We start from the raw sequence: 17,099 nt of genomic DNA on the forward strand, positions 1-17,099 counted from the left end.
GCAAAAATTGCAGGTGTTGCAGCAATCGATGGCCTAGCGGAGGGAGTGAAAAGAGAGCCCCTCGAGATCCCCAGGCACGTCCCCCAGCTCTGCAGACTCTCTGCATTCCCCTCCCCGGCTGCGGTCCTGGGAACGGGAAGATGGAGCAGGAGGTTGGAAGGGAAACGGCACATCATTGTGTGCGGGCTGTGTGCCGGGGGCTCTGCAGGCATTGCACCCCTTCTATCTTACAGATGTTGAGGAGGGGTTGGTCCCTTGCCCAAGGTCATACAGTCACCGAGTGACAGAACTGGGACTAAAGTGGGTGTAACTATGTAACCTGGGCTGTTTATGTTGCACTAATAGCAAACCCGGAAGGGTAGACCCTCTGGAGAGCTTAAGATGCACGCCTTGTCAGTGTGGCTGTTCCCAGGGAAGAGCAGCTGCAAGGCCCAATAGGAGCCAACTGGGGAAGGGTGGACGCCTGGAGGAGGAGCTAAGAAGGGCCTCGCACACTCATTCCACAAATATTTATGGACTGCCCACTATTTGCCAGGCGCTGGGATTCGTACTGGGGAAAGAGGAGCAAGCAGAAATAGGTACATTCTCTACCTTCCTGGAGCTGATGGCAGTGAGGGACATATGCTAATCAAAGGACTGCAAGGATGAATCTAAAGTCCCAACCATTCCAAGGCTTGGAAAGGAGAGGTAGGGGAGCTAGGAGAGGAGATAATGAGGGAAGCTGGCATGGTCTGGGAGGTCACGGAGGGCTTCCTGGAGGAAGCAAAGTGATCTGAGATCAGTTTGAACTGAGACCTCAAGGATGAGAAGGAGTTAACTGGGCCCAAGAGCATTTGGCATAACGAGTGGAGCGTGTGCAAAGGTCCTGGGGCAGGACCAGTGTATGAGAAGGGCAAGGATTTGCCAAAAGGCCAGGATAGTAGGAGTGCAGACAGCTAGGAGGAAGCAGGTACAGCATGAGGCTGGAGAGGCGGGCAGAGGCCAGACCACAACGGGTCACACAGGTCCTTTTAAGTAATTTTGTCTTTATCCCAAGAGAAAAGGGAGTCCATTGAAGCATTTAAACCTGGGGGTGGGGTGGGAATTTACACCATCAAATATCGGGCTGCTGGGTTGAGGATGGACCCAGTGATGAGCACAGGTAAGAGAGCAAGAGTCGGGAGGTGAGAGCAGGGGCTCATGGGGCCTTACACCAGCCTCTCTGGGCCCACCTACCTCAGCCAAGCCGTGAGGCGGGCACCACTCCACCTCGAGGGTGCATGGAGACATCCTCCGCTTCCCGCCCACGGAGAGCCACGCCTCCCGGAAGTGAGGTGGAGTAACGCACTTGGGGCGACCCTCAGCCAATGGGAGACGGGAAGTGATGGAGAGCGCCCCGCCTCCCACGCTTTGGTGGACCAGTTCTTAGGTGTGTGCCGCGCGCTTCCTCCGAGAAGCCCCAGCGAGCGTTTAACCGATGCCCACGGCATCTGAACAGCTCAAAGCACACGCACCTCGTGGCTTTCTCTCCCTCCCTGTCTCTCTCTCCCAGCGCCCTCACTGCTGCCCCCGGGCATCACTTCCCAGATGACCTACCTGTGCCCACCTGTGCCCACCTGTGTCCTGTGAGACACCTGTATCGAGCCTCCTTGACAGGAATGTCCAAAGCGAGACGGGCGCTTGTGGCAGAACAGAGGAAAACCCAGGGCGGCTTGGAGAGAAATGGCAGCGGGGGTCCACCCATGTCGGCTCGTCGCTCGCTCACACCCCGACGCGTCCATTCGTGAGCTCACGCGGTCACTCATTCATTCATTCTCTCCTCACTCGTTCTTCCCTCCCTCCATTCCTCCGGTGGTAACAGAACCTAGGAAAGGGTTAATGAAACTCTCCTGTCCTGGCTTCTCTTCTTATCAGTGAAGGACACAGTCCCCTTCTCTCCAGGGTGTGAACTAGCCATCACACCTCCATTTTCATGCAGAAAGAATTGCACTCCACTTCAGAGACAATGCAAGTCCATTAAGGAGTCCATTAAGGAGCCTTTGAGAGGATGACCTAAAAGCACAGATTTCCCCAGGGGTCACTCTCCAGGGGAGGCCCAGGAGTCTGGAGGGACGTCTTAGCCCCACTGAGAGCAGGAGTCTAACCTCAATTAAGTAATCAAGCACAGTCATCCTGCCGGCAGCCTCCTGCCACAGGGCAGGCCCTTTCTCCTCACTGTGAGGTTGCACGTCCTCCTTGAAACTCTATCCTTCACCTCATCTCAACTCCGAAACGTCTAGAAAATCGGAAAAGACATCCTCTTGGAGAGCGCAGAAAGCCATTTTGTTTCTCAGTTCGCAGGGTTTTCCATAAGCTCGATTATTCGCTGTGTTCCCCCGCCTAACTTCTCCAGGCCCCTCCACCTCGAGATGTCGTAAGAGCCACATTTACGGAGCGCCTACGATGTGCTGAAAGTTTTATGTCAATTATTTCATTGAGTCTGCAAAACAGTCTCAGGAGGTACATCCTATTGTGCCTCACCCCCCCCCCATTTTTGAAATGGGGAAACCGAGACCCAGAGAAGTGGTGTGTCACCCGGCCGACACAGCAGGAAGCTGACGTTTGAACTTAGAGCCACAGTCTTAATCGTGACACTGTGTGACCGTCTCACTTTCTCACTCAAAACCTTCAGGGCCTTCAAGGGAGCTACCGGCAAAGGCAACTTACATGGGGACTGACAACAGCGGATAAATTCTGGGCTGGGGGTCAGGGGACCCAGGGTTAGGAACCAGTGCCACTTGAGTTTCTGTAGGATTGGGGACAAGTCACATCTCCTCGCCTCTTCTGCATCCCCAGCAGGTTCTCCAGGATGCGGCCCCCACTGACCCGTCCATCCTCATGCCCAGTTCTCTCTACCGTCTTCTCGTATTTCAGAAACCCCTAACTGCCTCTGGTCCCCTGTGCCCGGAAACTCCTTGTGCTATGGCGTCGCCGGCAATGCCTTTCCCACCACTCTTCATCCGAACTCGTTTTTCAAGTCTCTGCTTAGAGGTCACCACTGAGAACTAGTAAGAATTGTAAGGAGATCTAATTTTGAAGCAGAATTGGAAGTGTGCATCCAGAGGGAGAAAATTGGTTAGTATTCTACTTCCACAAAGCAAAACCCCTCACTGGGACTGTTTCTTTGGTTTATCTATTGCCAAGTAACACGCCACTCCAAAATGTAGTGGCTGAAAGCAACAGTAATTACTTATTTTACTCACAGATATATAATTTGGGTAGGGCTCAGTGCAATGGCTCATCTCTATTCCATGTGGCACTCACTGGGGTAGCTACATTAAGGACTGGACCTGACTCCCATGATGGGCAAGTTGGGGCTGTCAATCAGCTGGGACCTCGGCCAGGGCTGGGGGCTGGGGACCTCCAGTCCTCCTCATGTGCGCCCCTCTGTAAGGGTGCCTGGGCTTCCTCACAGCATGGCGGCTGGTTTCCAAGAGTAAGCGCAAGGCAGATGTGCATAGCATTTTTATGACCCAGCCTGAGAAGTCATATACCGTCATTTCTGCCATCTCGGTTGGTCAAGACGTCTGCCAAGAGCTGTCCAGGTTCCCAAGGAGGAGGCAGAGCCTCCAGTTCTTGATGGGGCTAGTAGGACTCTAGCACAGCTGAGGGACAGGAGATGCTGTTGCCGCCATCTTTGGAAGATACAATTGGCCTCAACTTGCATAATGGCTTTCTTGTGACTTCTGGTTGATTGCTTTAGAATTTCCAGTTATTTCTCACACCTTTCTGATAGGAAGCAATGCCACAAAGGAATAAATTCCAGGGACGCAGGATATTCCACACGCAACGCTGAACTTCCTGACAGTGGTCTCAGGGAATAGCCCCAGGCAGGATGAGATCAAAGACCTTTCCCTCTGCCCTTTTTGCTTTGTGGGTTGCCATGGTGATGAGAAGGGTAGAACTGAGAGCTGACTAGAGACATTATCATAATATTGGACCTTATAAAATCTACACCAAAGATCATACACACACACACACACCCCTGCCCAAGGCAGGTAGAAGTGCGTAATTGCAGGCTCGAGATGCGAGATAGAAAAAAAATCAATTATATCTTTTAGGATTCTGCTGCTTCTCGGGACTTCAAAGAGAGACAGCCACTGAGATGGCGGGTCACCTCCTCCAGGAGGTCTTCCCTGGTCCTCCAGACCAGGCTGTGTGCTGCCTCTGCGCTGTATAAGTTGCCTTCACTGGCAAATGTATCCAACTAGAAACTAATACATGTTTCCTTCTCCACGGTGTTTATTTCCTTTGTGTTGTTGTTACCTTTAAACTTTTATTTTTCAACTGGTAATTCACTTTTTAACTTTGTCGTATTTGTCACATGGTCAAAAGGCTTGCAAATATGTATATAATTGCCTTTTAATTGTTTGCCCATTTTTTTTTATTTTTGAGGAAGATTAGCCCTGAGCTAACATCTGCTGCCAATCCTCCTCTTTTTGCTGAGGAAGACTGGCCTGAGCTCACATCTGTGCCCATCTTCCTCTACTTTATATGTGGGACGCCTACCACAGCATGGCTTGACAAGTGGTGCCATGTCGGCACCCGGGATCTGAACCGGTGAACCCCGGGCCGCCGAAGTGGAACGTGTGCCCTTAACCACTGCGCCACCAGGCCAGCCCGTTTCCCCTTTTTTAAGTGTATTTTAACACACACGCACACACACACATGTGACAGAAGTTTATTTAGAACAAAGGCCAAGGGTTCAAAAGTCAACTTCAAGTGTTTTTAAGCCATTCTATGTATTTTTATACTTAGCATTTATTTATTGTTTGTGATGCTGGCTTTTCCTTTATAATAGCGTTATAAAGTTTCCTGTTTAAAATTAAATTCATACATTAATTAATACATATTGCATATGTTATAAAGTTTCCTGCGGAAATTAGATTAATAATTTAATTTTTAAATGGGTTGGCTTTATAGTGAGTAAATCATAGGATATGATATGGCAAAAATCACACAGGGGATGCGTGAGTGACTCAAGTTTGGGTGACACTGGCAAGCTTGATTCTTTTAATATTTGGCTTGCTGAATTTCAACTTTTGGAAACGGGAGCCGCATCCCTTCTGAAGACAGGAAGGCTCAGAGGAGCCAGAGCTGCAGTTGGAGCCGGCCTCCCACCAGACTCCCAGGACGTTCCCATCACCTTGGAGCCAGCGACCAGCTCGTCGGTCCCTCCTCTCGGTTAATAAGCCGGAAACAGACAGGGAGCTATTGTATAGACCAGGATGGGATGTTTTACAGGAGGCCGTTTAATGAGCAGCGGTTCGAATGGAGACAATTTGAATGTCTCTTTTGTTTTCCACCCACCGTCATAGAAATTGCCGCAAATGATGTGTTAATTCTGTTCCCTAGCGGGTCTCTGATATGGCGAAGGATGAATTTTAAATTGTTTGATCAGAATTAGCAACATTAGTCACTGCAAATAGCCTTTTAATTTCCACAGAGCTGCCAAGGGGAGCAAAAAATAGAATTGGCAAGGAAGGTTCCAGCAGGCAGATGTGTCAGTACTGGCTGAGGCCACGTGGCTTTGCTGCTGGGAGGTCCTCGGGGTCTGAGCCCCAGCTCTCGAGCCCCTGTAGGTGGGAGGTTTGCTCTCCCAGCAGCTCTGGAATCTGAGGGTGATGGCCTTCCTCCTCGTGGACGCTGCAGTGGGCTACCACTCCTGGGAAGACCCCAGCCCCCTCCTCCCAGCTCCTGCTGCACCTTCCCCGGTCCCCAAGGGCACCTGCCACGAGCCCCTGATGACATGCCCATCCCCATCCAGCACCACCAAAGAGATCTTTTAATTCCTAAAACAGCCCACAACGTTCCTCTGCTCAAAACTCGCTAAATTCCTTTTCCTTGCTCTTAGACTAAAAACCAAGTTCCTCGCCTTGGCCAACAAGGCCCAGCTCATCTCTGCTCTCCTCCTCCCTCCCATCACTCCCCTAAGCTGGCCTTCTTGCTCCTTCTAGAACATCCCAAATCATTCTTGCTGGAGAGTTTTCACTGCAGATTACGCCCCCATCCCAGGCTTCCCCTGGCTGGCTCCTCCTCCTGCTCCTCCTCCAGGCTCAGCTTAAAAGCCACTTCACCCCCTTAACCCTCTCCCCCAGGCCAGCCCTGGTGGCCTAGTGGTTAAGTTCAGCATGCTGTGCTTCAGCTGCCCAGGTTCAGTTCCCAGGCACAGACCTACACCACTGGTCTGTCAGTGGCCATGCTGTGGCGGTGGCTCACATGTAAAATAAGATTGGCAACAGATGTTAGCTCAGGGCGAATCTTCCTCAGGAAAAAAACAAAAAAGCCACCACCCCACCTGGAGGAGGGTTGTCGTCCCCCTCCCTCCCCACCTCCCACCTGACTTGATGTCTCTTCATTTCCTACACAGGACCCGTCATCATTTCTAAGCATTTCCGTGGTTGGTTGGTTTGCATGATGGTTTAGTTGCGGTTTTGTTTTATTTTGTTTTGTTCGTCTGTCTCCTCCCCCTGGACTGTAAACTTGACGAGGCAGTTACGGAGTCAACCCCAGTGCCTAGGACAGCGTCAGGCACATGGAAATCCTCGGTGAATAACCGTAAGATGAATGAGTGAATAAACGAACAAATGAATGAGCAGCCCCATTCTCCTGGGCAATGTGTGCTGTGTCTGGGTTGTGAGAACTCCTTCCTCCAGACCTGGATTTCAGCATCAGTTGTGGAACCGGCCTCCCTGCCTCCAGCCTCGCTTGCCCGCTGTGGATTCATCCTCCCCCTGGCCTCCAGTGTCACTTTTCCTACGTGCACATCTGGCCTGTCACTTCCTTCTTAATACCCTTCAGTGTCCACCCACCGCCTCTGGGACCAGGACAAGCCCTTGGGCACAGTGGGGTTTGGATCTCTGCTCCACAGCTTAGCATCCATGCATGAACTCTCAACCTCTCTGTGCCTCTGTCGCTTCATCTGTAAAACAGAGGCAGTGATGAAACCTACACTGTAAGGCTGTTCAGAGGATTACAGGAGTCTTGATCTTGATCGGTGCTTAGAACAGCGTCTGACACGGTAACACAGTGTTAGCTCTGAGAATGACGTGATGTCATCATTATTGTTATCACCATCATTATCTGAGCCACACAGAGCAGAGGCCAGCCCCACCTCAAAGCTGACTGCGTAATCCCAGGGCCAAGGCCAAGGTCATGGTCTTCCATTTCAATGATGAGGGTCAGTGGTTCTCAACTGGGGGCAATGTTGCCCCCCAGAGGACAATTGGTAGCATCTGAAGACATTTTGGTTGTCACAACTGTAGGGGGCAGTGCTGCCAGCATCTGGTGAGTAGGGTCCAGGAATGTGCTCAACACCCTACAGTGCACTGGGCGCCCCACAGCAAGGAGTGACCCGTCCCAAACGTCAAGAGTGTCGAGAGTGAGAAACGGGATGTATGTCAAAAAGAAAGTGCTGGTGGGGTCGGCCCAGTGGCGTAGCAGTTAAGTTCGCATGTTCCACTTCGGCAGCTCCGGGTTCGCCAGTTCAGATCCCGGGTGCAGACGTGGCACCGCTTGGCACACCATGCTGTGGTAGGCATCCCACATATAAAGTAGAGGAAGATGGGCACGGATGTGAGCTCAGGGCCAGTCTTCCTCAGCAAAAAGAGGAGGATTGGCAGCAGATGTTAGCTCAGGGCTAATCTTCCTCAAAAAAAAAAAAAAAAAAGTGCTGATGAGACCTCAGCATGGAAAACGTGGGTCTGAAGACTGGCATTTTTTAATGGTGACGTGTACGTTTTTAAGACTGTATATTATAAAACTAACACCAACCTGTTGTTGAAAAGAGAGGAATCGGTACACAAGCATCACTGAGTCCTGCAGCACACCTGCATCTTGACTTACACATTCCCGTCTGTCTCCACTACCTCCCACTTAGCCCCAACTGCCATCACCCCTTGCCTGGATGAGGGACAGGTGCCTGGCCGACTCCCACCCCCTCCAATCCACACAATACCCAGCAGAGTGGTCTTTTAAAAGCATAACTCCACTCATGACACCGTGCCTGCTTAAAACACTTCAACCGTTCCCATCTTACTTAGGATAAAATCTAGAATCCAGCATGGTACCGTGTGGCTGCTCCCTGCCTCCTTTTCCTGCTTCATATTATGTCCTGTCTCCCTGACTCACGGCTTTTCATCCATCCGCAAAACAAGCCCAGGTCTTCCCAGCCCCAGGGCCTTTGCACATGCTGTCTCTCTTTCCCCAATATCCCATGATAGACTGCTTCTCACCCTCCAGGTTTCATCTTGAATGTCTTTTTCTCACTGCTGTATTCCCCAGCACCCAGCACACCGCTGGCCACTTCACCCACATGGTCTCACCGAGACTTCCCCACACCCTGTGAGGTGTGGGCTCCTCTCCCTACATCATAGATGAGAAGACTGAGGCTCAGAGAGGGCAAGGAAGTGGCTCAGCACCCATGGTGGGGCCAAGATTCAAACTCAGGTCTCTTTCCCTCCCAAGCCCAAACCTTTTCCAAAAGCGTTCTTTTAGAAAAGGCAAGACATTTCCACATGCAACCAGACCCAACACACCCTCACTTTGCACCTCTCTCTCGTCATCTGCAAAGTCAAAAGTAATTAAGTACCAGCTCTTCGGGGGAGCAGACGGCACTGGCCTCTGCGAAGAGCAGGAGGCGGCTCTCGGAAATGTCATCATTTTTCTCCTTTTCCCAGAAAGAGCGGCCTCAGCAAAGCTGCTGGTGCAGTGGCAGCTGCTGACAGTTAGAAAGCACGGCGGTTTCCAGCTCTCCCATGACAACTGGGAGCCTCGGTCTCGGGCCCGGGCGGAGAGCTACCTGCCACCTCGAGAGGCACCCGGCTCCTGAGAGCCGAGACGTGGCAGTGGCCCCCAGCCCCCTGCCAGGCAGCCCAGGGACTTCTGGAGTCACAGCCCGCCCCCCACCCCGGCCCCCAACAGAGCCCATCAGTCAGGAGGGCTCAACCACTCCCCAGGCACTCCCCCGACCCATCCCGTCTGCCTTTCTGGAGAGTTTGCTGATTTATTTGGCTCGTGATCTGGGGTCCCCTCTCCAGACCATAAACCCCACAGCAACAGGGATCCTTGTCTGTTTTGCTCACCAGCATATCCATCTGCGATGCATACCAGGAGCCTCCGTCAAAATTTTCTAATGGTCCTGGGGTCCCACCAGTATATCCAAATATGAGAGTGTCCATTCAGAAATGTCCACCTTGTACCCACCCAACTGGCAGGGTGACTGGAGGTGTCATTCCACAAACACAGTGTTCCCAGGGGCAGTAGTGAGACCACACCATTAGGGGTTATGAGACTGCCCGGGTCTGATCCTCACCTCCTGCAATCCTGCCTACAAGCTGTGCAGCTCTGAGCAAGTCACCTAACCTCTCTGGGCCTGGGTCCCCTCACCTGTAAAACGGATGTGGTAGAGAAAATAATGCCCCCCCACACACACAGATGTCCATGTCCTAATGCCCAGAACCTGTGAATGTGTCACCTTACACAGCAAAAGAGTCTTCACAAGTGTGACAAGTGAAGGAGCTTGAGATGGGGAGATTTTTTTTCCTGGATTTTCCACGCAACACAGTGAAATCCCAAGGGCCCTTAGAAGGGAAAGAGGAAGACACAAGGGTCTGAGTCAGAGAAGGAGGAAGCAGAGGTCAGAGGAGAAAGATTTGAAGATGCTGCGCTGCTGGTTTTGAAGACCGAGGGAGGGGCCACCAGCTGAGGAATGCAGGCAGCCTCTGGAAGCTGGGAAAGGCCAGGAAACGGATTCCCCCCCGCAGCCTCCAGAAGGAGCGCAGGCCTGTCGACACTTGATTTTAGCCCCGTGAGACCATTTCAGAACTCTGGCCTCCAGAACTGTAAGATAACGCATTTGTCTTGTTTTAGGTCACTGAGTCTGTGGGTTTCATCCCCACAGCCACAGGAAGCTAAGACAATGGGCATAAATAGTGGTACCTGTCTTGTGGTGGTACTGGCAAAATTAAAAGAAATAATGGCCAGAGTGCTCGGCACCGTGCCCAGCACACAGCAGGTGCTCAAACCAAGGTGCTCATGGCTTCTCACCAGGGCCCTGCCTTCTCGGGCCGTCTGCTGCCACCCACCACGGACGATGCCATTCTCCAAGGGTGCTGGGACTTACCTGATCTCCGTCTGTCGCCCATCTGGGTGCCGGTGTCTTGCAGTTAATTCGCTTAAATAAACGCAAAGGCTTTGAGGTCAGAGGGGGGTGGTTAAGGTCCTGGCTCTGCTTTGTCCTCATAATGCCATCGTGGGTATGTCTCCTGAATTTCCTTGGCCTCATCTTCATCATCTGTGAAATGGGGCTCATCACACTTCCCACAAAGTGTTGCTGGGAGGTCAAGAGGCAACAACGCCTAGAAAGAGTTCAGCATCCCACACGTGGCGTTGTTACTATTACTGTCGTCAACAACAGCAAAGCTCAAAACTGTGCAACAGTAGAACGGGCCCTCCTATAAGGTAGTGAGTTCCCTGTCGCTAGAAGGAGCCAAGCTACAGCCTGATGATTGCTCATCCCCAGGGACCCATGCACTGGCTGGAGGGGGGGCCAGACTGACATAAAATGTCAGGGCAGAACAGGCAGGGAGAGGGGGGTAACTTCTGAACCAGTGATTCCAGCCCCTCATTTTATAGGGGGTTAAATTAAGGCCTGGAGTGAGGAAGTGGAGCCCCCCCCCCCCCCGAGGCCCTCGCCCCCTCCAACTCTCTGAACTGTGAGCAGCCTTTGTTCCTTGGCCGCCTCCCCCCATCGCACCCAGAGCCAACCGTCTCCTGTTAATATTAATGCAGCGGAAAATTAACCCAGGCTCGCACGTGCCGTTTTCCAGCCCATAACCCCTGGGCTGTGCAAGGGGCTCGCTTACCACCAAGTGTGACTGGCCCGGGACAGATTACAGAGGCCTGAGCCAGAGGAAAAGGTGATGTCTGGCTGGTCCGGGGATGGGCGAGGAAGACCGCGGGGAGAGGACACAGATCACACCCAGGGAAAGCTCATGGACCGGAGTCGAGAGGGCTATGCTTTCTCTTGCTAGAGCCCTCTGCACTCTATATCCTCACCCCATGTGCTCCCCTCCCAAACATCCGGAAGAGTCATCATATCATTACTGCCATCATCGTCATCATCATCACCATCATCATATCATCATCACCACGACTGCCTTCATCATCATCACCCCCATCACCATCATCACCACCACCATCATCATCACCATCATCATCATCATCATCACTGTCACCACCACCACCACCATCATCATATCAACAGCAGCAGCATGACTGCCTTCATCATCATCATCACCATCATCATCACCACCATCACCATCATCACCACCACCATCACCATCATCACCATCATCATCACCACCATCACCATCATCACCACTATCACTATCATCATCATCATCATCACCATTATCATGTCTTATTATCATATCATTACCATCATCACCGTTATCATCACATATCATCATCATCATGTCATCATTACCATCATCATGCCAGCCTCTCCCTCAAAGGTTCGCTATCCAGTGGGGAAGACTCTGAGATAAACAGAACAGAGGCAGGGTCATGAGCACTGTGACAGAGACCCAGCGAGGAATTGGGAGCACTGCAGGTGGAGGGAGAGTCTGCCTGGGAGAGGCACGGGGACCACCCTTGAGTGAAGAGCCTGCACCCTGCACTGGCATAAACAGAGTACCAATTGCCCACCTTTGCTTGGAGTAATGGGATGGGCACTGTGCTGGGAGTCTGGAGTCCAGATCTCAGGTCCTGGCTTGGCTCCAGGCATGTGACCTTAAGGCAGGGTTTCTCCACCTCGGCACTGTCGGCATTTGGGGTCACATCATTCTGTACGGTGGGGGTTTTCCTGTGTACCACAGGCTGATTTCAGCATCTCTGACCTCCACATACCAGAAGCCAGCATCATCCGCCACCCCCCGCCCAGCTGTGACCACCAAATTTTCTCCTGACATTGCCAAATGTCCCCCAGTGGGGGCAAAACCACTCCTGGTTGAGAACCACGGCCTTAAGGAAATGTCACTTAGTCTTTTAGTTTTGGTTCTTTGTCTGTTAAATGATGCTCAGAGCTCAGGTCCCACAGTCAGCCAGCCTGGGTTTGAATCATGGCTCCGCCAACTGCTACTTGTGTGTCCTTGTCTCTCTACTCTTTGGTTCCCTCCTCCGTACAACGGAGACAACAATCATGGCTACTGCATCGACTCATTGTGGGAATTAAATAAATGATGCATGGAAAGTGCTTAGCGCAGAGCCTGGCACGTAATAACAGCTCCATAAATGTAAGCGATTATTCTCATTATTATTACCCGACTCGCGGACGTAGAGCAAGGATTGAGGTAAATGTGCTGATTCTCCGGACACAGGCTCTCATCTCAGATACAGGTCTCTCTGGCCCCTCTCCACTGCTCAGCCAAACCTTGGTGAGAATGAAACTGCTCCCAAGGAGCCACAGAGGACAGACGGAGCCTCTGGGGCTCGCCTCTGAGCACCTGGCCAAGAAAACCCTCTGATCCGATTCCCAGGGTGCCACTGACTGCCAGCCTGGAAGAGTTACACTGCAGCATTTCCAGCCTCCGCTCCAGCCCTTGCGAAGAGAGAGATGCAGCAAAGAATTCAAGGGTTCTAATATCCTTCTGTCTGTTCACTACTATTGTTATGGTGCATTGGGCCAGCATATTATGCTTTTTAATCACAGACCTGACAGTCACCCAAGCTGGATCCCTCAAAGAGAACTGTCACATTAGATATCACATAGAAAGTGGTTGCAAGAAGAGAAGGATGCAGAAAGAGAAAGAATGCACACACTCTGAAAAGGAAAATAATTATTCATGTACCAAAAAAAAAAAATAGTGCTTCTTTCTTCTAGGTCTCGAGGAATCATCTCCTGGTCTTTGACAAGGATGGATGGGCGGAGTAGAAAGAATGTGGTTTTGTACTCATAAGAATTGGGTTCTGTATTAAAATCATGTCCTTTTTTATTCTATATCTTGGATGCCTTGACATCTTAGAGCCTTGCTGAGCTGGGAGGGGCTGCCCCTCCCCAGAGTTAAGCTGATTTCTAAGGGGAGCGAATGACTCACCTGCAAGCGCACATTTCGTATGCAAATCAGCCAACCGGAGCCCACAGCCAGCCACCCCCTTTATCAGGCTCTCACACTCCCTCAGGCCACCACCCCTCCACCCCAATCACCACTGCCCAGGTACCAGACAACCAGGGGCAGCCCCGTGCCCCAGGCCCACTGAAATTATTCCAACTAGCCGACCCTCAGCCCGCTTCCCTTCCCTTGCCTGTTCCATCCCACGGAAACCACGATGAAGGCACTACCCATGTTCCCCCTCACTCCCTCTGCCTCCTGACTGACCCTGGTGCTCCTCCATGTGGCCCTGCGTGACGTGCCCTGCCCTCTGTTTCTATGAGAAACTCCTTCCTTCGTGACAGCTCTTTCCACAGCTGCGTCTTACCATCCTTGATTAAAGCAAATCCCAGGTACCCTTAAAACTGATTCGAATCCAGTTAAGTGACTTTGGACCACTTTGGGCCAGCATCTTTTTCAACGCATGCCTCCATCTCCCCACCTGCAAATCAGAAGTAACAGCCCCTTCCTGTTGGTGACGCAGTAAGGCTTATGACGGAGAGAAAGCACTTTGCACCGTGCCTGGCACATGGGGGTTAGGGATGGGTAATTCCTCCAAGGCTGGATAAGGAAAGATGGCGGAAAGGGATGTGAGGAGATGTGGAAGGGAAAAATGAAGGTGGTGAGGAGAAAATGAAGGGCCTCCCAGACAAGGGGCACTGACTGGCAGAGAGGGGCATCTGAGATGCGATGCCCCCACGGGGGAATGACCCTCCCCTGCCAGCCAGTGGAGGGATTCCCTGAATCCACGTCCAGCAGGGGTCCTCCCTGTGGGCCCAGCCTAAGAACCACAGCCAACATCTCCTCCCGGAAGGAGGGAGGAGCCCCCGGCCCACAGTGAGGGCTCAGATGGAGCAGCCCTGGGGTCCACTCATGGCGCTGGCACAAAGGCCCCTTGTAAGCTCTCAGAGAAGTCCTAATGTTCAACAACATCACCTCTCTGGGTCTCCGTTTTCTCATCCCCAGAGTGAACCATAATATAGGCAACTGCTTAGATCACAGAGATGCGGCAGTGCTCAAGGGGGTAACATGTGCCAAATCAATGTGTTTGTCGACTGCAAAGTGCTATACAAATAAGGGGACGGGCTGGTGCCTTGTTCTCAGGCTTCCCCCAGGTGATCCTCAGGTTCTGGCAGCTCCAGACGCTTGACTCAACACCCCACAATCCAACTGTCTTCTACGTGTGCTGTCTCAGGCCCGTGAACGCTCCAGGAGCCGGCTGCCCACACTTGGCACTCACGTCCTCTCAGGCTGTATCCCAAGCCCGTTTTTATGAATTAGGTCTTCCTGACACCTGGAATCTCCATCAACCAGCCACCTAAAGACGGCACAAAGGAATCAGCCACAGCTGAATCACGAGGCACCCAGCAGATGCCCGGGAAATATCGGATTGACTGGACTGTGTCCCCGTAACCAGTTAGATCCCTTGCCTTGGTCACATCCACAGAGGGGATTTCCTTTTTAAAAAGATCAGTGCAAAACCAAGACAAGAATTCATGCCCTTGAAACTTAGGAGGGATGACAGATGTCTCCCTGTGCCTACAAATGAGAGTGGTGACATTTAGAGCAGAAGCAAAGCTTATAAAGTACATATCTACATGCACGCACACATACATGTACAGTATACACGTGTATATACAAATATACACACACACCCAAGGCACGGAGGGGGACATCCTGGGGGAAAAATCCTTGGGCTCCCAGAGTTGCTGCAGACGTGATTAATTAAATTAAGATGAGGTCAAGGGCCGGCCTGGTGGCGCAGCGGTTAAGTTCATATGTTTTGCTTCTCAGCGGCCTGGGGTTTGCTGGTTCAGATCCCGGGTGTGGACATGGCACTGCTTGGCAAAAGCCATCTGTGCTAGGCATCCCATATATAAAGTAGAGGAAGATGGGCACGGATGTTAGCTCAGGGCCAGTCTTCCTTAGCAAAAAGAGGAGGATTGGCAGTAGTTAGCTCAGGGCTAATCTTCCTCAAAAAAAAAAAAAATTAAGATGAGGTCATACTCGAGTGGTAGCCAGCATCATCGGTGTTCTCATGAGAAGAGGAGAAGAGAACAGAAACCCAGGGGGAGAAAGCGGCCAGGGGATGATGGAGGCAGGCATTAAGGTGTTGCAGCTACAAACCAGGGAACTCCCAGGATTGCAGGTAACCATCAGAGGCCAGGAAAAGGCAAAGGATTCTCCCTTAGGACCTGCAGAGGGAAGGTGGCCCTGCTGACACCTTGATTTTGGACTTCTAGCCTCCAGAACAGTGAGACAATAAATGTCTGTGGTCTTAAGCTACTCGGTTGGCAGTAATTTGTTATGGAACTGTAGGAAACAGACACAACATCTCACAATTCAAAAGGTCAGGCAGAAGTTGTACATCATTATCTGTACATCGTAACCCCAGATCACATACCCTTTCCAGCCTCCCTGTCTTTGCATATGCTGTTCCCTCCACCAGAAAGCCTATTGCTCCGTTAATCCATCCAACAAAATTCCACTTAACTTTTCAAGGTATGACTTCAATGGCCCTTCCTCCAGAAAACATTCTCGGACCGCCCGTGCCCCCACCACCACTGCTCTGGCGTACTCCATTGCTGTGGTGTTTGTCCCAGTGTGGGACAATTATCCATTGACGAGTATGCCTCTCCCACTGGTCTGTGAGCCCGCAGAAGGCAGGGCACTCACTCAGTCGTGTCAGCGTCCCCAGGATCCACGAAGCACCTAACACAGAACCATTCCTCAGGACCAGAATTCAGCTGCACTCTTGATTAAATAGCTTTGTCTTAGCTGTAACTGTAACAGTTTCTTCCTCTTGTAACATCTGAAGCAAATATGACAAAATGTTAACATCTGTTAACTGCAGGGGGTGGGCACACGGGTGTCATATTATTTCCTGTACTTTTCTGAAGACTTGAAATATTTCATAACGAAAATGTTCTCAGCCTTAAAAACAGAATGTGACGGGCTATCTTGGGACACCACCAATCCACTGGAGTCTGGCTTCTACTGGAAAGGCATTTCTAGTTCAAAACATGTGCCTTCAAACACATTTTTAGAACTCAGCCCACTCATGTGTTCGGGAGGAGTAATATTTCTTGGGTACCCACTCTGCACTCCTTAATTATCTTAATCTTGTTTTCATTGTTACCCAAATCCTATGAGATTATATGATTAGTACCTCTTTTCAGAAGAGGGAGTTGAAGCTCTGGGACTTGCCCAAGGTCACACAAGTAGCAAATTTTGGATCTAGAGTTGACACTGAATGCATTGTGACAAAGCTAAATAACACTGGGAGAAATTCACCCAGTCTTCCTACGAGCCAGGTACCTGTTCGTTCATTTTAGCCTCACAGCAACCCTGTGAGACAGGTACTGTTACTATCATCGTCCCCTCACAAGGCACAGAGAGGTTGAGTCGCTTCCCAATGGCACAGCTTGTCCGTGGTAGAGCTGGGATTTTAAATTGTACAAACCAAGTAGCTTAAAACAACAGAAATTTATTGTCTCACAGTTCTGGTGGTTAGAAGTCCAAAATCAAGGTGTCAGGAGGGCCATCTTCCCTCCGAAGGCGCCAGGCAAGAAACCTTCTCTGCCTTTTCCCAGCATTGGGTGGTTACCAGCAATCCTTGGAGTTTCTTGCCTTGTGGCTGCATCACCCCAGTCTCTGCCTCCAGCATCCCCTGGCCCACTTTGGTAGCAGTCAAGGTGATGCCACAAAGTAGGGCCATCCCATACGTATTTTGTTGTGGGAAGACCTAAAAGGACATGATAACAGACTGGCTCTGGATGAGAAGAGAGGAAATCAAGGATGACTTCTAGGTTTGGGACCTACACACCTTCAGGACTAGCATCTTATCCAGATACAGGGATGGCTTGGGGGGCCGTAGAGCGGGACGAGAGGAGGAATCCAAAACCCTGTTTGGGCCGCGATAAGTTTGAG

This window comes from Equus caballus, chromosome 13 (genome assembly GCF_041296265.1).
Source record: "Equus caballus isolate H_3958 breed thoroughbred chromosome 13, TB-T2T, whole genome shotgun sequence".
Taxonomy (NCBI): domain Eukaryota; kingdom Metazoa; phylum Chordata; class Mammalia; order Perissodactyla; family Equidae; genus Equus; species Equus caballus.